The 25,547-nt window shown below is 41.3% G+C and overlaps 2 long non-coding RNA genes across 2 annotated transcripts; one reads left to right on the top strand and one right to left on the bottom strand.

Annotated features, from left to right (window-relative positions):
* Positions 1–1,346: 1,346 nt before the first annotated feature.
* On the top strand, positions 1,347–19,313 carry LOC116706847 (uncharacterized). The gene is made up of 3 exons (XR_004336333.1): positions 1,347–1,357; positions 3,292–3,293; positions 19,231–19,313. It is a non-coding gene; the product is annotated as an uncharacterized LOC116706847 (long non-coding RNA).
* On the bottom strand, positions 4,943–25,428 carry LOC116706840 (uncharacterized). The gene is made up of 3 exons (XR_004336326.1): positions 25,417–25,428; positions 13,810–13,815; positions 4,943–5,074 (listed from the first exon to the last, which is right to left on the bottom strand). It is a non-coding gene; the product is annotated as an uncharacterized LOC116706840 (long non-coding RNA).
* Between the last annotated feature and the right edge of the window lie 119 nt (positions 25,429–25,547).

Here is a 25,547-nt window from a genome sequence, read left to right as displayed (position 1 = left end):
CTTAACACAGGTAGAAACTGTCTCATGGTCTGTCGATGAGTCCTCTATAAGCTGGTTGAACTGTCCTCCATGTTTTTGTCTATAAGTCCTCATAACATAGTAGTAAATGTTCTTTTGTTTTCTGGCTATACAGTCCTGATGCATAGGAAGTAAACTGGGCTCTGTTTCTGTTCTCATAATCTGCATACACCAGGTTAGAAACTGTCTCATGTTTTGTCTATAGTCCTATAACACAGGTAGAACTGTCTCATGGTTCTGTCGTAACGCCCCAAACACACCGTGGAAACTGTCTCATGTTTTGTCATAAGTCCCACTAATCAAGGTAGAAACTGTCTCATGGTTCTGTTTAAGGTCCCTTGAAAAATCAATCATACCTATTGATACTACAACGATATTGTAGTGTTGACTATTGGTTCTTTCACAAAATTTTACACAAAGAGATTTTGATAATAATCCTCAGTTATGTGGATATAATGACTAAGTGGGTAAAGGCAAATAATTAAAAAGTTCAGAAATGACATCACTTTACTGTAATGCAGCCTTTAAAACCAGGAAAAGACAACACTTATGTCATATTATGATATTACGATATCCAAAATCTAAGACGATATCAAGTCTCATATCACAATATCAATATAATATCAATATTTGCTATTGATAAAAATATTTGGGGATTTAAAAATCTGGAAATTGGATATATCGGCCGATATATTGTATATAAAAAAAAAGAAATCCTGAAATTTGTAACAATCAGCCAGCTGATATATTGTTCTGGCTCTATATATATATATATATATATATATATATATTGATCTACACAGCATTATTATTATAATCTTTTACATCCATCTGGACGGTCAGGGAGATTCTGTGTGAAGAGGCTGAGTTGTGAATGTCACACAGACAAGGTGCTTATCCGGTTGCCCAGCAACACGTCTACGAGGGGAAGCACCAATTTTGGTCCTAAACAACCTTTTCAGATAGCTAAATCCCAGTAGCCTATGGGAAGAGGAAGTCAAAAGTCTGCACACAGACCGGTCCAGCTTTACCGACAGCATCTCATATGATTTGGACACTGGGTTAATTCATTCAATTCATTTTATTTATATCAATTCATAACAAAAGTATCTCAAGACACTTTACAGATAGAGTAGGTCTAGACCACACTCCAGAATTACAAGGACCCAACAGTTTAAGTAGTTTCCTCCAGAGCAAGCAACAGTGCGACAGTGGCGAGGAAAAACTTCCTTTTAGGCAGAAACCTCGGTCAGACCCAGGCTCTTGGTAGGCGGTGTCTGACGGGCGGTTGGGGTTAGAATGAAGAGTGGCAATAAAAATAGAAAAAAATTAGTAGTTTGTAGAAGTTCTTTGTAGTAGTTCATGGCATAGCAGGACGCTGTGCTGGCATTACAAGGCACAGCAGGACGTAGCAGGACGTAGCAGGACGTAGCAGGACGTAGCAGGACGTTGCAGGACGTAGCAGGGCACCGCAGTGTAGCAGTTGAACATGGCATCACAGAACGTGTAGCGGGACCATGGCGATTGCTGCTACCCTGATTTCGGAGCCTCTCTGATCCAAGGGAACATGCTGGTGAAAAAAGAACAATAAGGACTCCGGGGAATGACTCCCCAGAAATAGGTTAGTAACAAGCATTTCTGGGACATGGATGCACAAAAAATGAAAGATAGAAAGATAGAGGAGAGAGGAGCTCAGTGTATCAAAATAAATCCCCGCTGTCTAAAACTATTATAGCAAAACCAAGAGAGACGAGGTAAAGAGAGATCCAGCCCGGCCGGGCTAGAACTCTCCCCAACCGGATCGGGCTGTATGCCAGTCTCCCTTTAGTTTATTTATATTCTGATTATATGATAGATAAATCTGAAAACTATGTGACTAACTACTACTCCCTAACAATATTCGATTCTATGCCCTAACTAGTGTATCAAATAAGTCCCCAGCTCTCTAAAACTATTACAAACAAACAAGAGAGACGAGGTAAAGAGAGCTCCAGCCGGCCGGGCCAGAACTCTCCCCAACTTAAGTTTAAACTTCAAGTTACGCCCCTCTCTTGCAATCTGCAGACAGACGCGTCTCGGAAAGGCCCAATGGGGCCTCTTACCTTTAAATAATCAAAAGGAAAGATGGTCGTAGAGATCCATAATTATTCTATAGGGTGAAAAAAAACACTCTGGCCTGTTTGCATTGTGAAACGGTCGCAGTTTGGTTAGGTCAAGGCACAAAAATTACTTGGTTAATGTAAAAAAATATATATAAAGAGTGCGGTTTTAAGTCAGTTCTGGTTATGAAAAAAGCAGGCAACCTAAGGCTAAAGTACTCAGCAGTCCTCCAAACCATACAACAATATTGGTCATTTATTCCTCCCCTCTGTCACGACTCAGAGAGAGATTTAAACCGTATCTAAACCAAAGTAAGTAACAGTTCTCACGTTAATGTTGCAGATCACGTTGTTGTTTGGTTAGGGTTAGGCACAAAAGTTTGAAAAAACAGTGTTTTGGCTTAAAATCATCTGTCACGTTTCTTTACTTTTGGTCAGAACATGACGTAGCTCCCTTGGCTTCCTCAAGGTAAAAAACCCTCTGTTTTAATTTCTTGATGACCATGATGAACCCTGGTCCCCTGGATCAAAGTCCTGTGTTTGTTGTCAAAACTAGAGTTGTGATGGTTGGAAAAGTGGAAAGACGACTCAAAACATCTTTTCATATTTTTATCCTGTTTCTGTCCACTTTGAATGAAGTGTGTTTTACGATGCTTGAATGACGGTTTATTTACATGGAGTCGCAATTTTGAAGATGTTTTAATGTTTAAAAAAAGAATCTCACTCTTTAACAGTCACCCTCCTTAGAAATCCTTTACATAATGTTGTCAGTCACTTAGAATATTAATCTGAGTCTGTCAGCGACAAAACGAACACTTTAGCGAAGGTAAATACAAGCTGCACAATTCTCCTATTAACTTACACCGTAGCTTGTTTCTCTCTTAATACTGGACCGATGTCAAAGACTGTTGTTCCCATCAGTCATTTACACACAAAACTTAATCTCCTTCACTTTTTCCAGGAAATGAACTCGCTCCCCAGCCTGAAAGCCCTGTGTGTTGGGAGCCAAACATCACCCCCGACCTCCTCCCTATGAGGATCTACCCGCTGTTATACAGCAGCAGTCAATGTGATGCTGACATCAATAAAACGTGAGATATAAACCAATTAAAGTGCTTTTCTTACGCAGCTGTGTGTACGAGTGCTTAATAAAAACAGCCTGCATAGTTAGAAGTAGTCTGGGGTTATTGACCATGTTGTTGGTGGTGCATTGCTGCAAAACTCTTGCAGTATCACTCCTGCACACAATAGCCTACTACAGCGAGTATAAATAATAAATGTTTCTGCAATATATGTTAGAGTTGGAACAGGAGAACTCTGTTTTGCAATTCCATGAATCCTTAAGAACAACTTCAGGGGGCGACCTCTTGCTCACCCAGTGAGAGCGTGCTCCCCATGTGGGCTGAGTCCTTTGCAGCGGCCGGGGTTTGAGTCCGACCTGCGGCCCTTTGCTGCGTGTCCTCCCCCATCTCTCTCCCACTTTTCCTGTCTATCCACTGTCACTATCACATAAAGGGAAAAATGCCTCAAAAATAACCTAAAAAAACCCAACAACAAATAACTTCAACCCGCTCAGTTGTTAGAGCGGGCGCTCATATATAGAAGTTTACTCCTTAAAGCAGGGGACCTAGGTTCGACTCCGACCTGCAGCCCTTTGCTGCATGTCATTCCCCCCCCTCTTTCCCCCCATTTCATGCATGTCAAAAGGCCTAATAAATGCCCCTAAAAATCTTTAAAAACTAAATAAATAACTTCATACGTCATGAGAATATGAGCACGTACACAGTACACTGGGTCTGAAGTTATAACGTACCGACGGAGCGCCCCGGTAGCTCCTCTGGTATTATCTGCGCTCCATGTACTAAGGCTCAGTCCTTATCACAGCGGCCCAGGTCCGTTTCCAGCCCTTTGCTGCGTGTCGTCCCCCTTCATCTCTTTCCATTTTTTCCATTTTATGTGTTCCCAGGACGACTCCGGTCTTGAATAAACTCAAGATAAAAGAAAGATAAGATCTTATCTTAGATAAGGTCACACTGACCTGAGTAAAACTGCAAACATGGCTCATATCTCCATTCTGTCTCTGATTTATTGTCTTTTGTATCCAAGCTTATGATATTTCATCTTTGAAGAGTACACATTCTCCATCAGGTGAATCCAAAGCCATGCACACTTTCCTATTCATATTTTCTCTATTTCTGTGCAAGGAAAGCATTGTCATCTTTACAATATAAGATGAGCTCACATTAAACCTTGGAGCATGAAGGTAACACGGTTTCCTTTAGGAATTTTTTAGCAGTGGGGGAAGGTCGTTCCGAACAAAACTTTATGAGAGAAAAAAAAAAAGCTAAACTCAAGATAAAGATAAGTAAGTTTAAGGTATCACACAAAGCCCCAGCTGCTTCCACCCAGCCAGTGGAAAACCACATCGTAATTTTCAAAAGCCCGACGTGAACTTTAAAAGTCTTTTTCCATTTTGCTCTCGGAGCTTTGCTCCATTGTGCTGCGGGCCGGAGGGATGACCTGCGGAGGAGGCTGAAGATTTGGCTCCGATTTGATCTGAAGAGCGGCCGCTGCCCTGCCGACCGGCTGCAGGCGCTGCTGCCTCGGCCCGGACGCCGCCGGAATACCAAGAGGCTCCTTACCCAAGTCGAGAGGCTGAAAAAGTGGCTGGGAAGGTTCTTCACACACGTGGAGTGGAAAACTTGGAAGTGAATTAAACAGAAAAGCATCCAAGTATCCTACTGTGTTTTTAGCCTCATATAACAAGAGTGTGTCTACTTTTCCAAGTCGTATTTAAAGGCACATGGCATGAACATTTCAGAGATATCAGATACAGTATTAGGGGACCACTAAGGTCTATATAAAAGAGACTTCAGATACAGTATTAGGGGACCACTAAGGCCTATATAAAAGCATCCCAAAAGCAACATGTAATAGGACCTTTAAGTAAATAACTTCTCTTCATGTATAGGTGGACATGTATGTATATATACAGACATATGACAAAATTCTTGTCTTTTTTAATCCGTTGGATTATACTTCAACTTGTCATAGCCGGAAAAGCACAGGTGTTCCTAATTATAGTATATTGATATTAGTAACACCTGAAGACTATTAGTAAGACCTGAAAGAGGTTTATTTAGGACCTTAAAGGTTCTTCTAAACTGAATCAAAGCCACTTTACAGCCTTGAGTCTGCTTCCTTTAATGTGGTTCTTCTCATGGGTCTGCAAACAAATTGAGCAGTTAAACCACTAAGACATCAGTTAAGAGCAATAAAAGCTCATGTCCAATACTCCTCACTCACTACCTCTGAGACCACCTTCCTCCGTCTTACTGGGCCGCCGGGGGAGCCGTCCCATGACAGCTCATTAGGATTCACACACAAACCGGCTTTTAACTTTAGTGTTGGAACAAATTACAGCACTCCCTTAAAACCAGCTCACTTCATGCCTGTATGGCAATTTAGAAAATCTGGTTTTAAACCTGCAAACCTCTGCTTGTAATATGTTTGATTTATTACTATTATTATAATTATAACTTGTTCTCATTTTTATTTTTTTCGATTTCTTGTGCTATCTTACATACTACAGGAATCTTCCCAGTGCAGGATTAATAAAGTCTATCCTTTCCTTTACATATTTATAGAGAAAATGCCTGTATGGTTAGGGGCAAAAGTAAATAAAATGAAATATGTGACTCCTTTAACTCTTTCTTTGTTCAGGTCCAAATATTCTGTAATAAATATTGTAATTAATTGGGTTAGTGTCCCCCTACGTCTCATAAATTAGCCTCCCTAGCGATGGCAGGAAATATCCGACCCATAAGAAGGTTTTCCATCCTCTAATCTAAACCAGACAACGTGGTGTTTTTGTTTTTCTTTGTGATTTGGCTCAATGTCGTTGAAAATGAGGGTCACCCCCTCAACGATCTCTCTCGAGGGTAAATTATGAATTGATTGACGGCGAAGCTACGCTCTGATTGGCGTTCTGCTGACTGTCTGCGGGTCGTCTCTCTGCAGCAGCTCAGTGGGTATTTGTGTCAATCAGCTCGGCCCCGGGCCGCCGCCGCCCGCCTGTCCGGCCCGGTGGGCTGTGACGGCCTCAGCGAGGGTCTGTGCACACAGATGGTGCACTTCAGGTAAACAAGACGCTGCCAATACGGTCCAGAAAACAAGATGATTACAGACTTCACTGTGTCGACTCTGAACTTCTGCACAAAGACTAGTCTCACATTGCCAGATCAACGGGGTCGGGTACCAAAAATAGAGATGTGTCAATAGCGATACCAGTATTGGAAAAGCCTCCGATACTGCCAAAAATGCTGGTATAGTTTATACACCGATCCAATAACATGTCCTTAAGCCCCAAAGAAAATTTTTATTTCTTAAGTTTATTTATGTGGACGGGTGGACACCTGAAGGAAGAAGGAAAAGAGGCCGCCCAAAAACAACTTGGCGGTGAATGGTGGAAATGGAACGTAACGGTGCAGGCTGGAACACGTGGAATACAGCACGACGTGCAGCTGCAAACCGAACCCAGTGGAGGAGTGATGTCCAAGCCTTGTGTTCCTCCTGGCACGGAGAGAATTAACTTAACTACTTATTTATGTGGTTGTACCGTTACGACTCACTGTCACACTGGATAATAAAAGAAACTTCTGCGGCATTTATTGGTCGTGTTTGTTCACAAAGAGATTAACAACAAACATAGAAATCACATCACATCCATACATGGATGGGTCGAGGTATCCGAAAGTAGGAAATTCATGTGGTCACCACTGCACCACTGTTATACAGGCTACTGCATATCATTAAAAAACAAAGAACATTAAAGGAAAGAAAAACAAGGAGTATACAGCTGTGAAAACATAATAAAATATGTATTTTTTAAAGGTGCTCTAAGCGATGTTGGGTGACGTTACTTCTTGTTGACGTTCAAAGTATCTTCAATCTCCCGCCTCCTTTCATTAGCTGGATGCATGGTTACACCCAGGGACGCCACCAGGAATTTCGGGCCCCATGACAAAAAATCTAATTGGGTTAGTTTAATTATTTTATATTAGTTTTTACCTATTTTATGGGGCCCCTGTCAGTCATGGGCCCTTGGAATTGTCCTGACTGTCCCCCCTATTCGGTTCCCCTGGTTACACCTCAGCTGCTTAAACGGTACCCAAAACTTCCAATGTACTAAATCTTTAGAAAGTACACCTCAATACTTTTACCAAGGAAATTTCCCACAATACAAAGAGTGCTGAAGAAGTGTGTTTTTTCCCCTCTGTGTGTGTGTGTGTGTGTTTGTGCGTGCGTGTGGATGTGTCTGCCTGTGGGTGTGCGTATGTATGTATGTATGTATGTATGTATGTATGTATGTATGTATGTATGTATGTATGTATGTATATCTGTATGTATGTATGTATGTATGTATATGTGTGTGTGTGTGGGTGCGTGCGTGTATGTGTATGTGTGGGTGTGTGTGTGTGCGTGTGTGTGTGTGTGTGTGTGTGTGTGTGTGCGTGCGTGTATGTGTGTGTGTAACATCCATACAATGACAAGGCTTCTGTAGTAATTTCCTTCGACTAGGCCTTTGGATGAGAAGCTTCCTGGAGCTTTATCATCGATTCGCTTCTAATTGGAACAAATTATCCAAATTGAGATTTACTCTATTTACAAAAGAGGAGGAAAAAGCCCTAACGCAAAGAAATTAGAACAAATTTAGACAAGTAACGTCATCTTGTGTCAGTATCTTGTTGTTTCTGCAGTAGAAGTAGCAGGTGTGAAGCCTGTGTCTTGCTCAAGGACTCTTCAGCAGGCGTCAGTATCTTACGAGTTGGGAGTGAGACCCGGGTGACTTCATCTCTTGTTGGAGGTTATTTCTTTTTTTTCTTCCTTAGCTTTCTATCCCTCATTAGTCACGTTATACACATGAAACAGCCCCGCCATAATGAGGCGCCGCATGCATAAAAAATAAATAAAAGCCTGCAGCCGAGAGAGAGAGCACACGTTTAGATTCAAACGCTGCCGAGGAAGAGGAGCGGACGTGGAACAACTGCAGCTATCTGTCATGGTTTCTCTGTGATTCTGGAGCTCAGGAGATTCGTTCTGTCTCAAAAAAAATATATCTGCAGCTAATAATTTATGGTTTAACTTCTCTTCTCCCTTCTGCTCTCTATGACAGAAATTCATCTGAATTCATCTAATTTTGATGATTTCATGTAACTTTTAAAGCCCCTCGTTTTACAGGCTCCTAATAAGTTAGATGAGAGATCTTCAACACGGGGTCCGTCACCCCTATGAGGGGTCCTCAGAGTTACTGCAGGGGGGCTGAAAATCTCTGACAATCTAACGTATTACATAATAGAAAAGATAAATTGGCCTATTTGTGCACAAAAAAATTAAATACACATTGAAGATAAGTTTACTATAGGTAAGCTAGCCACTATGGTATCCATACAGTTTCATACCTTCCACATGTATGTTTAACATTAAAACATGATTTATAAAAACATTTATATATTTTTTTTTTTCATCCTTTCTGCCCAGTTTAATATGCAACTCAATTGAGTCCCTACTCTGTCTCTCTGTGAGCTAAGGGGTCCCTGGCCTAAAAAACTCCCGAGTCAGATTATTACAGATAGTACTGAGAGTCGGGTTTTGCTCGGGGTTTTCACTTTATTTCATTATTCAGAGTCACCTCATTTAATTAAAGTCGGCTTTGGGACGACACAAGAGTAATCACAGTGCAACGGACTGTTCTAGTTTGGGTTTTCAGTTCAAGACACGTTAAATATTGGTGTATGAATGAAGTCCGGCCCGTGTGGATTCACCCCGACGATCTGCTCCTCCAAACAACTCTGACAGGAAGTAACTTGTACGGAACAAGTAGCCTTCTCCGTACCAAACGGACATTAACAGCTATGCCTAATACTTACCTGTCAATATTAACAACATGCACAGCAGGGCCGCGTTGAAAGGTTCCCTCGATTTAAAAATAAAGGGTGTTAAAACAGCATTATGAGAGTCTCTCGTGTTGTCTAGGTGTATGAAAATGTATCTGCAAACATTTTTGTTGCTCCTTCAGCCAGAGTCACTGCCAACAATGTCAGGGAATACTAATGGCATGCAAATCCTTTTAAGTATGCATTGTTTATTCCTTTTTCCCGTAAGCTATAGTTTGATTGCAAAGCCCATGTCCTCCTTTAGTTGGACTGGTGCGGTGCTCGTTGAAAATGTTCCTGTTTGGAACGGGTCGATTACATGGCCTGTAGTATTGCTGCTTGTAGAATTCATCAAAACCAAATTGTACCCCACAATTATGTAAATAAAGACCCCCAAACCACTTCGTATGCAACTCCTGTGTACAGCCTGTATACCCTACTACTTACCTACTGAGTTACCTGACGGAGAACACTGCAGATTCAGAATGTAATCACATGATTTCACAATGAACATTTGGAGTACTGGTAATCACACAGACATCAGCCTCATGGACTCATGGCCGTGAGCTACTCACCCGGCCCATGATGAGAGCTAATCAAAATATCTGGGTTAATCAAACACCTGTGTGTGTGTGTGTGTGTGTGTGTGTTGTGTGTGTGTGTGTGTGTGTGTGTGTGTGTGTGTGTGTGTGTGTGTGTGCACGCAGAGAGAGAGAGAGAGAGAGAGAGGAGAGAGAGAGAGAGACAGTGTTGTCTCGTGTCGGATCATCAACAAATTTAACATTTCAGCAGAGGTGTTAATTTCCATACAGATAACGTTTGTAGGGGATTTGATTTGTGGGGGGGTTTTGGCGACGTTGAAGATATTAGTTAGCAGTACGCCTGCACGATTAATCGTTATAAAATACCAATCTCGATTCACCCTGTTCACGACTTGGTTTTTTAAAATTTGATATTTAAAAATTTGAAATTCAAATCAAATTTAATTTTCAAAATTTAATTTTTCAAAATTTCAATTTGTCAAAATAGTTAAATGTTTAATATTTAATTTTTTTTTTTTATGAATTTAATTCTCATTTAATTTTACTTTTGTGTGTTGTAGCAGTGTTTTGCCATTGAGAATGAGGTGGCTAACCGCTAACAGCGCTAGCTTCTAGCTAGTAGCGCAGTACCTAGCTACTGCGTATGTGTCACTTCCAACAAAGATGTAGAAGTAGAAGACATAGAAGTGAGATGCCTCACTCTGCAGCTAAAACAGAGAGCTCAACACAGGGTGAAAAGAGGAGCTGCAGCAGTGTTTTTTGAAAATGAAACCAGCAGTAGCTCAATCTGTAGGGAGTTGGGTTGGGAACCGGAGGGTCACTGGTTCAAGTCCCTATATGGACTAAAAAGTACGGAGTGTGGATTGGTGGCTGGAGAGATGCCACTTCACCTCCTGGGCACTGCCAGGTGCTCTTGAGCAAGGCATCGTGCCCCCCCACCCGCTCAGGGTGCTGGTCCAGCTGGCAGCCCACTCACTCTGACATCTCTCCATTAGTGCATGTATTGGACGTGTGTGTGTGTGTGTGTGTGTATATAGAGTTCAGGCCTGTGTGTGATTACTAACAAAGTGTGTACGCAGAGTGTAAATTGGAATTTCCCCACTGGGGATTAGTGAAAGAGGAAAAACCTATTCTGGTACAACCTCTAAATATAATTATGAACCTGAAAATGAGCATAAGATGGGCGCTTTAAATTCATACAAACAAAACAGGACCACGAAGAGATCTCTTTAACCTGTTTTTTAACCTGATCAACCTTGTGGGCAGTGGTGACACGGTGTTCCGGCACACTTAGGCCAGGCACTTAATCCTGAGCTGAATTACTGCTCAGCGTCCAACAGAGTACTGGGACTGTGTTTGCAGGCATGAGGAACAAGCCCGCTCAGCAAATCTTCTCTGAGAAAATAAAGATTAAACAAGCAGCCATTCATCCGCTGCTGACTCAGACTATCTGTGCTACTACTGCCCTTGGCCACTGCAGGGGCAGGGGCCCTCTCACCCCTCTCACCTGAGAGGGGTGATTAAGTTGCCGATACTCCCAGTTGATATCTACCAGCAGTCTTTATCCACGCTATCAGCCACTTTTGACTGACATTAACCTTTTAAATTGCCGTTATTGTTGTAAACAGGAACAACTTTTCACCTGCAGCCATTTCCTCAAATTACTTTTCCTGCTATAAAGGCAGTTTACAGCTTAGCTGTGTGCCACTGCATGCTACATTAACTTCAGGTCAGCACTTCCCAGGTCTAATGCTTCCATATAAACACTTAAATGTAAAATTGTTGAGAAAATATGCTGGTAACAGAGAATCGCTTCAAAGACAGTGTACCGTTTACGAAGAATTGTTCTACGACAAATATCACCTGAAACTACCATTAGAAAATAACAATACATTTTGTGTCTGTGCAATTTGTGTTTTTTATTTTCAAACAATCTTCTTTTATGGGAAGGTAAACATAATGGGTAAACAATACACTGTAAAAATAATGGACGTAGCATCAGTGATGTCACGCATTGTTTTATGGACGACCGTTTTTGAAGCCAGGACTTTGCATTTTGGCCGTTGGCATCTTGGTATTTTGGAGCCAGAAGTGACATACAGTATTTGGACAAAAGGGTGGAGCTGGGGAGAAAAGCGCAACTAAGCCAGTGTTGTGTATGGCTTCAATGACGCTAAAAAGGGAAAGTCAACGATTTTCAACCCTTCTGAAAACGAGTCATCCAGCGGATATTTACCAGCGAGTATAAGTGCATCTCCACCATTTATCTGCACGTATGTGAGTACAGAAAATCAGCAAACCATCCCTCAAATTACCAGCTAATGCTAGCTAGCTTCGGCTGACAAGGTGTTCCCGAAAGTTGAACGAGACAATTCTAGGCGACCACAAGTTCCAATTAACTTTGAAGTGAAAACACACAGAGTCAAAGTTTAAGATGAAAACATGGACAACCGCCAATTACAGCTTGGTCCATTTTAATGTCCACGGTGTTAACATGGTTAGCATCGCTAAGCCTCTGTCCTGATTAACAGGCCTAAAGCATCCCCTGCCTTTATTGTCTAAAATAACTGGGATCACGGTGTGTTGAAGAAGACTTGAAACTCATTATGAAAAGTGTTTACTGAGGTAATAAATCAGTGAGAAGTATGCTCATTTTCTCAGAGACTTGTATAGAAACAGACTTCTTTCTGGAGCCAGTAGAGTCGCCCTCTGCTTGAAATTAGATAGAATTCAGCATTAGTCTCACTTTTCAGATCCAAAAGTGGTCCCTTGGGGTAAACCTTCAATCTTACAGCTGTTGATCTTGTAAAAAGTTTAGGTGTTCACCAATTAGATGACAATCAAATTAGTTGATTTGCGTTTTTTTCTCTCATTTAATACTTTTGAGGTTTTGGACATTTGGTCGAACAAAACAAGCATTTTCAAGACCTCGCCTTCTCTCTCGTTCATGTTCATGACATCGACTGAACTAATAAAAAAAAAAAACAATCACATTAATTTTAATGGAATATAAATGTGTTGCAGCCCGAGCTCATTTAATCCGCTTCTATTGCCAACAGTATCTGCTAAGCGACAGAAAGCCATAAAACACTGTAATCCGAACAATGTTGCTAATGACAGCAACATCCTTCACAGGGCAGGTATGAGCTGGCAGTCACAGCTTGTATTAATCTTCTCCTGCTGAGCAGAAAAACATTGACAAGCTCACATTTTGACTAACGTTAACAAGGGAAAGCAAACTAGCTCCGTGCGTTGCAGCTGAGTCATTCTGCGGGGAAGCTACAAGTAATGTAAACCTGCGAGAGGCAGATCCAGTGCGGCAGGGATTTCCTTATTCATTAGTAGTCCAAATAAAGTGATTAACTGAGCTTGACAGACTGTCGCTACTTTACATTGGTATTGTGTTATAAAGACAAGTGGGAGCTGGAAGATCTTCATGTGCACAAGACTAGAAAATTAGGTTCTACAGGATCAGGTTTGGCAATTATTGCAATTCAAACAGAAACATATATAAAAGTATGAAAAATAGCTCAACATTCAAAATCCCATTTACTTCATCAGCCGGCTGCAGTATGACTGGAATATTAACAGCACATTTGGTATTAATATCAAGAAGCAGCTGTCTGATGAAACTCCTGCACATCTAAAAAAAAGAAGTGACATTGTAATAAACAGACTCTGCAATTTCTGCATTCTGCAATTAATGACTATTCAACTGTGAAATAAAATCATGCATTTTGATTTTTATGGACCGTGAATTAGTTAAGAGTGTTTAATGAGCTTTACAGCTTCAAGAGGCTGATGGTTTCTAACGTCTGTTATCTTTGTAATGAACTAGAACAGACAATTTAAAATATGAAGTATGCAAAACGCCTTTTGGAATTTCGGTGGGAACAAACTGGAGGCGTGTGAATAATCTATCAGTTTTCATACAATTCAGACGACCTTCTCCCCAGCCACATCTTCCAGCTGCTCCAGAGGGAATACGGATGTGTTCCCAATTGGGGTGTCTTCCATTCTTTACTTTTGTTGTTCAGTTTTGACTTTCTGAAGAGTGCAACTGAATGCACCATTAGTTTACCAAGGTGCTCATGAATGCACTACAAAGTCCCGTCGGAGCCCCACATGCTTTACCTTCATTGTTTGTGTCCATAACTTACTCACAAAATGTCACCGCCTGGTAACTTCAATAAAGCAGGAGCTCATCTTTGTAACGCTAAGCTAACCCCACCCTGTGTCTTTAGCTGCATGTTTTTTACTTCTTTGGATGAACCCAAGTTGACGGGGGTAGAGAGAGAAAGAAATACTGTGGGAATCGCAGATCCTGCTATTGAGTTTGAGTCAAAACTGAAAGCTTGTTCTGTTCCTTCAAAATCAAAATCTTGACACCCCTAGTCTTATAGAAACAGAGTGGAAGCTTCGGCATGCGAGTGACTCCATGTGAGAAATAGAAAGCAGAGATATGTTTAAAAACAATGCTCAGAAACTGACCCGACTAACAGCCTGTTCAAAGTTGTAAAGACAAATGTTGTAGAGACTCTTTAACACGTCTGCAGCCGCTCAATAACACAACAAGAGAAAGGCCTAATGACTGGATCAATACCTTAAAAGTCCCAAGACATGGTGCTCTTGTATGCTTTTATATAGACCTTAGTGGTCCCCTAATACTGTATCTGAAGTCTCTTTTATATAGACCTTAGTGGTCCCCTAATACTGTATCTGAAGTCTCTTTTATATAGACCTTAGTGGTCCCCTAATACTGTATCTGAAGTCTCTTTTATATAGACCTTAGTGGTCCCCTAATACTGTATCTGAAGTCTCTTTATATAGACCTTAGTGGTCCCCTAATACTGTATCTGAAGTCTCTTTTATATAGACCTTAGTGGTCCCCTAATACTGTATCTGAAGTCTCTTTTATAGACCTTAGTGGTCCCCTAATACTGTATCTGAAGTCTCTTTTATATAGACCTTAGTGGTCCCCTAATACTGTATCTGAAGTCTCTTTTATATAGACCTTAGTGGTCCCCTAATACTGTATCTGAAGTCTCTTTCCCAAAATTCTGCCTTGGTGCAGAATTCCAGCCACTAGAGCCAGTCCCACAATGAGCTTTCCTTAGTATGTGCCATTTCTGTGTCTGTAGCTTTTAAGGAGGAGAGACAAGGTGGACGCTGGGGGGTGTGGGCTTGACCAACTGTCACTTTGCTTATTTGAAAGCCATGATGTCTCTCTCTCATGGGTGGGCGAAATTCTCTGGGCGGACAGAGCCCCTTATGACCTCATAAGGGGCAAAATGCCAGATAAGCCCATCTCGGCTTTAATTTTCTCAAAGGCAGAGCAGGATACCCAGGGCTCGGTTTACACCTCTCACCATTTCTAGCCACTGGGGGACCACATGCAGGCTGGGGGAGCGCATATTAATGTTAAAAAACCTCATGAAGTGACATTTTCATGCCATGGGACCTTTACATGAGACCACTTGAATGATATTTGATAGAAAAAGAGTTCATCTTTTAAAGGCTCTCTGAAAGTTTGACAAATGAGCTTTCAAAATGTCACAAAGACTACTCTCAGCTACATTTGAATTCTGCTCTGCCCCGTTCTCTAAGAGCCATATGTGGTCAGACGACTGAGGCCGAGGCCAGATGTCTGTATTTAAAAAGGGATTTAGACATTCAAACACAGGAAAAACTCATTAACATGCATCCTGCCTCTGCAAAACGTTTGGCTGGTGATGATAGTTCTGAGCAGATAATTAGTAATTTGCTATGCTGCATTGGAACGAGGGAGAAGGGAGCTTAATTAAAGAAGGCTGTAATGTTTAATTACTGTGCCAATGCACTAGTAGGCCAGTACAACCTGCTGACTCCAGGTACTGGTGCACTGCTAACCAACTGGATATTTCGGATGTTATTTTAAAGATAACTTTACACTACAGCCACTGTCTTTGGAGACATTAACCAAAACACACATTCAACTGAGTCAAAGAAAACGAGAGTTTATTCTGACTCAACTCCACACACACACACCGTCCTGCAACCACAAATACTTACCAGAGCAGTAAATGTGGATTATTCACAAATGCTCTGTTTTGTTTGAGAAAAAAAATACAGTTTCACTAGACTGGTCCGCTTTAGGAGGCTAAACCGGTAATGTTATGCTTTCGGGTTGAACCTGCATTTGTGTTCAGTGTCTTTACTAGATTAAGAACGACGCAATTGTCAATTTCCTGTCCAGCCCTCGCATCGCTAAATGCGCCCATGGGCGTGCTGGTCTTACAGGGAAGTGTGTTCAGGTGCATTCTGGGCATATTGCTATCTTGAGGCAGCGCGAAGTGATCTCGCCTTAACCAACAAAAACCTGGTCTAAAGTCAGTAACGCAGCATTTCATTGTTATTTTAACAGAAAATCAGTAAAATGATGCTAGGCTCATGCACAGCGGACACACACACACACACACACACACACACACACACACGCACACATGTGTGTGCGCGTGTGAAAAGGGAAAAGGGAATGGGAGAAGACCTCTGATTGGCTGATTGCATGTTCCGCCCAGAACACACCTCTGATTAATGAAGACACTAAGAACAACCCTTTAGAACCATGCGCCCGACGCACAGACCCTTTTCTTCCGCCCTCAATCTAGAAAAAGTGGATTTGGACACAGCCTAAAGGCACCTGCACCAGGCGCTCCACGCCGTGTTAACACCTAACCAAAGACTTATCATAACATGCTGCAGTAATAAGTCATAACTAAAAGTTGCATTACCGCCACCATGTGGTCTGGAGTCTCTACACTCATTATGGACTCTCTTATCAGTCTCACTCATGATCAGCTAAGACACGTAGTGGTGAAATCCAGTTTGGCAGGATATCAAACCGGTTTCAAAATGTTTGCACCGGCCCAAGCCTCGTATACAGTTGTGTTTTCAAGTTAGATTTACATCTTCAGTAGGAACCAATGGGCTGCAAGCAGAGAGACACAGACTGTAAGTCATAAAGTATTGAGAGACACACAGTACATTGTGTCTATAATTTTTTAAGAATATTGTCGGCCTTATCATTCAAAACTGCAAGTGATGCAATTCCTTTCCACTTCTTATTTGTTTTCTGTCAGTTAGATGTGTAGTGAGATTAATTTATCCTGTAGTTTCAGCACAAAATGTTTTCTCAACAAAATGCAAACAAAGTGGAGAATGAAACCTGCATTAATGAAACAAACTGCCTGACCTGAGGATGGAGAAATGTACATGTATTTGTTCGGTAGACTGTAGCTTCTGATCATCTTGTTCTACTTTAATAAACCGACTCCAGCTTTCTCAACAAACAACTGAATCCACAGCTTTACAAAGTGCTGCTCTGTTTGGCTGACCTTCAGGTGAAAAGCGATCAATAAAGAATCGCACACAATGATTGTACGGAGGCATCTATCAGAGGCCATCTGAAGAGAACACAGCTTCTATCACAGATAGAGTTTAGCTTACTAGTTGTTTACATAGATATATATCTATATATATAGACAGAGAGATAGATAATGGATACAGATCACACACACACAGAAGAGAGAGAGAGAGAGAGAGAGAGAGATAATAGATACAGATCAGATACATACACATATACACACACACACACACCCCCAGGTTGGTTAGTCTCACACTCACATTGAATGCAACACGTAGGGGAAAGGAGGCATAGGGTTTTGTTTTGTTAACCTCCACCTTTATTGGTGGAGGTTTTAACGAGCCTGGTTAGATTAGCGCGTTCGTAACATAGCCCAACAGTTACAAACAGGCTCGGTAGAGAGCGCTGAGGGATTTACTGTAAATAATGTAATGTAGTCTAACTAATTTACACTTGGGCCCGAATTCCATGTCAAAGGCCAAAAAAGCCAAACGTTGTTTGGTTCTGGCGTTTTCAACAGAATAATCTGCTGTTTTTATTCAGTTCAAAAAAGACTCAAACTGACTATTGATTCAGCGTTATACCCCTGTGCGTGCTCTGGGGTCTGTGGATCAGAACCTGCTGACGGTTCCACGCATTCGCTACCGTACTAGAGGTGACCGATGTTTTCAGGCTGTTGCCCCTAGGTTGTGGAATGACCTTCCACCGTCTATGCGCTCTTCTGATTCTGTTGATGCCTTCAAATGCAGACTAAAGACACATTTATTTGTTCAGGCTTTCAATTAGCTACTTGTGGGTTGATATGATCATGTACTGTCTATGCTTTTATTGTGTGTATTTTATGATATTAATGTTTTTGTTGTGAAGCACTTTGTGGCCCTATACCTGTGAAAGGTGCTTTATAAATAAACGTTTACTTACTTACTTACTTACTTTCGACTAATAAAAACTGTTGGCGATTAATTTGACAGTTGACAACTAATTGATTAATCTTTGCAGCTCTAGACACTTCACACCCACACAAAGATGACACAGAGCTGGATTGAAATCGGCTTTAAACACTTGCTAACTGATCATTAAAATAGACAACCAGTTAAATATTTACATATTTGGTATATATATATACTAAATATGTATCCCTGGATATATCACCCTATTCCTCCACCTGTTCCGACGTAACCTGAATGAAGCACAAAAGTGAAGCTCAGGTCTGTTTATCAGCGTATCGCACTGGAATCAGGACAATGATGTAAAAATATATATATATTTTTTTTTACCTCCAGTCAATTATTTGCATGTCTCACTAGTAAATGCTTGGATTGAAGAGGGAGTCATTATCGACGCTTATTAACAAACATGAACCTCAGCCCTGCCGGCGGCGTCATTGACTATGTGCATCCATTATTGCTTTTGCTCTTGACAAATGAATTAATGAGTAACGGAGAGTCCCTCTTTCACCTATTTATTTTCTTATTGTTTGCATTGTTTAAGGGCTGCAACTAACAATTATTTTCCTTGTTGATTAATCTGAGGATTATATTTATTATTTTGGTTGTTTGGCCTCTAAAATGTTAGAAACTGTTGGAAAATGCTGATCAGTGTTTCCCAAGCCCAAGATGACGTCCTCAAATGGACGCCATTTACTGTCACAGAGACACTAGAACATATTTACATTTAACGAGCTGACATCGCTCACATTTGACTTTGATTTGTTAAAAAAAAAGTTGCCATTTAATTGAATCCTTGACGATGAAGTTTTGACTTCACAACGAGTGTAAATGTTTAGTCCGTGGGCTGTTTATGCTCATGACATGATTACAAAAACGATGGTTTATTTTGGCAACATTTACATCGCTACGTCTACATTTACATCGCTACGTCTACATTTACATCGCTACGTCTACATTTACATCGCTACGTCTAAATTTGCATTCTACGTCTACATTTACATCGCTACGTCTACATTTACATCGCTACGTCTACAATTGCATCGCTACGTCTACATTTGCATCGCTACGTCTACATTTGCATCGCTACGTTCTGGTTTTTAAGCAGAGTTTTGAGCCAAAAGTGATCTCCATGCCCCAAGTGTTTTTATCTCCAGTAGAATAACTAATCTCTAATAACATGCCCAAAACAAAACCTCATCAACTTTCTCAAATAGTGGTCATAAACATGTGGCAGCCTGATGACTCCAAGAGCCTGCTAATGGTGGTTGCCATGGTACCGTCTAGGTCTCAGAGAACCAGACGCTGTGACCGATAAGACCCAATCAGGCGGTGAAACGTTGGCGTCGCTGTTGCCAAAGGTCTCTGTTTGCAGCTGTTGAATTGCAACACAACAACGCAGATTCCAAACCAAAACGGGTCAGTGTTAGGAAACACCACCAGAGCAGGGGGAATGAGAGGGGGAAACGCCAGAGCAGGGGGAATGAGAGGGGGGAAACGCCAGAGCAGGGGGAATGAGAGGGGGGAAACGCCAGAGCAGGGGGAATGAGAGGGGGGAAACGCCAGAGCAGGGGGAATGAGAGGGGGGAAACGCCAGAGCAGGGGGAATGAGAGGGGGGAAACGATAGAGCAGGGGGAATGAGAGGGGGGAAACGCCAGAGCAGGGGGAATGAGAGGGGGAACCGTAGCAGAAGATATTTGTTTCTAAACCAAAAAGCAGCAATCTAAAAAGAGGAACTAGAAATCTTTGTCGACTGAGATGGTAGGCGTCTTCCTACTCCGTGTATTTTGCACTGATCCGCTGAGAAGTAATGTGTCAACTGAACGTGGCTGAAGTGTTAATAACGCCGTCGTCTCCCAGTGATGCAAAAACCTGTGACATTAAGATGAATGATCACAAGTCGGACTCGATTTACAGTTTGCGAGACCAGATTAGATTCATCAGCCCGACTGCGTGCTCGGAGAGCAGCGAGGTTTGAAATCAAACTATACGACGGCAGCTTGTTTGGGATGTTGAACTAACAGAATAACTAACTGGAAGAACATCAACAGTTCTGTGATGATTTATTTTTAGGCCCTCCTTGAAAAACATGACAACATGGCTACCATTGTTATGAGAAGGTGATGGAAATAGATTGGAGATGTAATACGTAGAGAGCAAGAAAACATCACGCAAACGGCCCTTCACTGGACACCAGATGTTAAACGTAAAAGAGGCCGACAAAGAATACGTGGCGTAGGACATTGGAGGGAGACCTGAAGACTCTACATCCCACCTGGGGCTCTATAAAGACACTGGTCCGAAACAGACAAGAGTGGAAGTAAGTTGAAAAGGGAAACCGATTTATTAAAAGCTTTGTAGCCAAAACTATATTTAATTAACAATACAGGAATACAGGAGCCCACATTAAAATAACATTTAATAAACAGCAGCTTGGGCTTTGCAGCGAGCTCCTGATTCTAGGGCTGCACAATTTTAGGGAAAAAACTGACATTGCAATATTTTTTATTTCTCACCATATATATCGCGAGGTTTTACCAGAGGACATAAAAAGCTCTAAATGCAATTTTTTTTCCGGGAGATTAGGTGTTTTATTTACCTTGACCAACTGCCACTTTGCTCGTATGAAAGCCATGATGTCTCACTCTCATGGGTGGGCCAAATTCTCTGGGTGGACTAAGCAAAGAAAGGGGCGGTAACCTTGCCCCTTATGACCTCATAAGGGGCAAGATTCCAGATTGGCCCATCTGAGCTTTCATTTTCTCAAAGGCGGAGCAGGATACCCAGGGCTCGATTTACACCTATCACCATTTCTAGCCACTGGGGGACCATAGGTAGGCTGGGGGAACTCATATTAATGTTAAAAAACCTCATACAGTTGTGCTCATAAGTTTGCATATCCCGGCATAAATTGTGAAATTTTGGCATACATTTTGAAAATATGACTCATGATGCAAGATAAAGGAAAGTAAACTCTGGCAATTAGAGAGCGATTTGGACAGATATCAGAAATGATGTTCGGGTTTGGTCCATAGACCATCAGCGCAATAAGGCATTTGGTGTAAAATGGTGCTGCGGCTCCTTTAAGAGAGCTCAGAGGGAGTGTGTGTGTGGTGTGTGTGTGTGTGTGTGTGGTGGTGTGTGTGTGTGGTGGTACATGGGAAGAAGAGAGATAGAGAAAGAGGAAGCAGACGTGTAGATGCGATCGGAGAAGAGTTGGTGGAATACGTTCAGGTTCTGTACCCAGTGTGTGCGGTCTCTGAAATAATCCCCCGACTGAAAGCCAAGTTCATTCACTTGCTCCCCAGAAACGTGACTTTAACCCCACCGTTATTCATTTTATAATGTCGGCCCTGGGAGAAAGGTGGACACGTTGAACATTTTAAATTAAACAGATCATTAACGTGTGATTGTTGCCAGTGTGCGCTGATGCACTCAGCTGTTGACATTTCCGAACGCCTTCCTACAGTTTGTTAACAAAAGCTTTCCACACAAAAACTGTGTCAGGCTAGGACATAAATATCTTAATGGCTGTCGGGCTCGGGACGGGCTGGGAAAGAAAGATGCGAACCAATCAGCACTCTGCTGGCTTTGTGAGACTAGACTTTTAGGGACAAGAGTAACGTGTGAAGTGAATTCATGAAACTTGTTATTGAACTCCAGTTGTTTGACATCCATAATACATGACTGTCAGAGAGAAAACAACCCTTCTGTATATTATAATATATAATATATTATAATGTCTGGCTTTTACTCCATCAGAGAAGCATTATTGATGTTTGCCAATCCTCTAATTCCCAAATGCATTTGCCAGACCAGTTATGAATATCTTTTTGGATGTTCTACTTTAGTGTGCTAATTACTATGCAGCATTTAAATAATTAGCTGCCATTACAGATTTCTGAAACAGCTGTCAAATAAAGCGACTGGAAGAGCATCAAATTTCAATTAATTCTCATTTCAATAACGGTCAAAAAGCCTCCAAAAGTCATCTTTTTTCAGTCCAAATGGCTTAAAAATCAGTGAGTACTTTTGGATGAGAAGGAAACTCTTTATATCCTCTTTCTCAACTTTCTTTAAACCTCCTCTGAAGTCAGACCACACACACATGGAGCGGTGTAATCCTCTTCTCTTGCTCAAACAATTGTGGCAAATGTTTCTTTAAGTTAAAAAACCCTAAAAGTTCAAGAGAACACAACTCTCTTTTCATCCCCAGTGAATATATCCCGTTAATGTCAATGCGGTCCCCTTGGTCGTCTCACGTTCTGGTCCCTACTTTAAGGATTTAAGCACCTGGTGCAGGTGCGTTGAGGGCGTGTCCAAATCCACTTTTGCTAGTTAGACGGCCGAAAAAAAGGTCAGAGCGTCGGGCGCATGGTCCTAAAGGGTTTTACGTAGTGTCTTCATTAATCAGGGGTGTGTTCTGAGCGTAACATGCAATCAACCAATCAGAAGTCATCTCCCATTCCCTTTAACAGCCAGGCACCTTTGGACCTTGGAGCATTGTTATGATGGAGGATTTGCACCGTCATATTTTATATGTAATCTTCTGTGTGTGTTTGTGCTGCTGCGCGTCCCTGTGTGTAACAAGCATAGTGTGTGTCCCTGTGTGTGTAACAAGCATAGTGTGTACACGCTGCGCATAACCCGAGGCCCATTTTACAAATTCTCTGTTATTATAATTAAATGTTGCATTATTGAACTTAGACCATGTTTTTGTTGGTCAATGGTGTGATCATGTCCTGCTGCCTCAAGATAGCAACACGCCCAGAATGCACCTGAACACACCTTCCTGTAAGACAAACATGCCCAGAATGCACCTGAACACACCTCCCTATAAGACAAACATGCCCAGAATGCACCTGAACACACCTCCCTGTAAGACCAGCATGCCCAGAATGCACCTGAACACACCTCCCTGTAAGACCAGCATGCCCAGAATGCACCTGAACACACCTCCCTGTAAGACCAGCATGCCCAGAATGCACCTGAACACACCTCCCTGTAAGACCAGCACGCCCATGGGCGCACAGATGGGTGCAGGTGCATTTGCTGTTTAAACGACGTGAGCGCTGGACAGTCTTCAAATAGTAAAGACACTTGCGTTGGGCTTTGCGCTCCGCTGGGTACAAGATAGGGGCCCTACATTCTTTTGTTTAATCTGGGACATATTGTGTCAATGTCATGCAATAAAATGCAAAATAATTATTTAAAAAAATCATAAAATGTGATTTTCTGGATTTTTGTTTTAGATTCTGTCTCTCACAGTTGAAGTATACCTATGATAAAAATTAAAAACCTCTACATGCTTTGTAAGTACCTGCAAAATCAGCAGTGTATCAAATACTTGTTCTCCCCACTGGATATGATGACAAAGCAGCAAAAACTGAAGTAAAAGAACATTTGTTGTTGGTTTGAATGTGAAACTATAGAGCTTCAAAGATGAATTGATTAGTTGTTGACTACTAAATTAATCGCCAACTATCTTCTCTGCTCTGGGACAGTAAACTGAATATCTTTGAGTTGAGGACAAAACAAGACATTTGAAGGGAAAAAAAGTTAATTTACTGTTAATTATTTAGTAACTCTAAAACCAAATGACCTTAAGACTTGGGATGCCTTCTTTTGTAAGAGAACCTTGAGTCATATTTCATTTTTAAAAAGGAATCTGATCTAAGTTTCACAATTTTCGGACATGTAAGGGACCAAACGTCTCATCTATTCATCCAGGAAATAATCCACGGCGAAACTAATCAAAGACTTTGAAAAGAAGTCTGACAGCAACTCACATCTAATGCTTAGCAACCACAAACAACATTGTCCTAGCCGTTTGCCGCTTCCTGTTTGGTGCTTAAGGGAGAGCACCCATTGGTTGCTGACGTTGCTGAAGTTCACATAATTTAACTCCCCAAAAAATCTGTTAATGCCTCAAAACAATCAAAGTCCTCACTTTAAAACAGACGCTGACCTTAACAACAGCGACCAGCGATCAGAACTTCTTTTAACAGCAGCGATTGAACATAGGGAAATTAATTTTCATATCAATCAAGGGCATCCAGACTTCAAATCAGAGAGCTCATTAATCATCCGATCCTGAAGGGAGGGATGTGGATATGCCTTAGAGAAGCATTATTTGCACAATCTGTTCCCTGTTTCTGCAGGATTTGCACACTAAAGCCACTTTACCCTCACTGATTTATGTTCTCCTACCTTTTTTTTTTTTTTTTAATTTTTTTTTTTAAGCTTTTCAGCCTAGTAAGCAGCGTAATGTGGGGCTGGACGCTCATTCCTTCTCTTCTAAAACACACTTACTGCAAAATAAAAGCACACAAAGTGAGTGGTTTTGCTTTTGATTGTTGAATACCAAATACCTTTAAAGGTCCCATTTTGTAAAAAGTGAGATTTTCATGTCTTTTTTGGATTAGCAGGTGCTATATGAAAAATAAAATGTGAAAGTATTGAAACGCTCAATCCACAGAGAAATGCACACAGCCTGTATCCAGAAACGGTTCCTCAAAACAAGCAGTCGGTATGTCCGTACAGTCGTGATGTCACAACTATACTATATCGGGGTTCGTACACTTTTCCAAGGTCAAATTCAAGAACTTTTCAAGCACTTTCAAAGTCCATTTTAAAGCTTTTACAGCACCTTACATCAGTGTAAATTACATACCAATACATAGTGTTTTTATCACATTCAAAGAGATAATGCTATGAACAGCCAAAATTGTGTTTCGTAATAGCAGAAGAATCCAATATTTAAGTATTTATTTTCAAAATGTATCACTGTCTAAGTAGATACTTGCTATCTAACCTGCCTGACTCAATGTGAAAACAATTACCCCACACAGCATTTTCCCCACTTGTTTTAAAATCTGCTGTTGCTGTACAAACTTGTAATGTCATATTGACATGTTTGTCTTCCACCCTACAAAGTTTGGGCTGCCTATGAATATGAATAATACTTTTCAATATATTAATGTCCAAATATTGCTGCCCAGGTAATGTGATTTTCAGGCTGTAAAGCCAAAGTAATTTCAAGGGCTGAAAATATGAAGACATAGAATTTCAACAGAAATGTTTTCCAGGCCTTGGTTTTGGGACACAATCTTGATATAGCCAAGGTTTGAACAAAATCTGAGACAGCAACAACAACCTGTAATTCCACTGTAACCCAGAAGACACCCGCCTGAAAATTAGCCTTTATGAAAAAAAAATGTATTTCATTCCCAAGACATACATTTATCTACTGGAATAGAGCAGTGTAAATATTACATAAGGCCTTACAGTAGGCTACTTGTACTCCATCTGACTCGATCACTGATTGCTGTCAGGCACTGGGCTAACGTTTGCAGGTTTTAATTTGCGGGCAGTTAATGTCACAGGTACTGTGATGTAACTTTGGCTATGTGCACTGTATAATCCACAAATGAACATGACACAACGGACATGCAATACTGACATTATCACACCAAGTACATTAAGTTACTAGCGTAAACAAACCCTGTTGTCTTGTTCAGCTTGTGAGGATCATAACAACACGCGGGCTGCTGTCCGAACCTTAGACTACAGACGGCAAAATGTATTACTCTCATCTTCGACA

Source organism: Etheostoma spectabile, chromosome 18, assembly GCF_008692095.1.
Source record: "Etheostoma spectabile isolate EspeVRDwgs_2016 chromosome 18, UIUC_Espe_1.0, whole genome shotgun sequence".
In the NCBI taxonomy this organism is placed as follows: Eukaryota; Metazoa; Chordata; class Actinopteri; order Perciformes; family Percidae; genus Etheostoma; species Etheostoma spectabile.
This window is presented reverse-complemented; position numbering and strand designations above follow the sequence as displayed.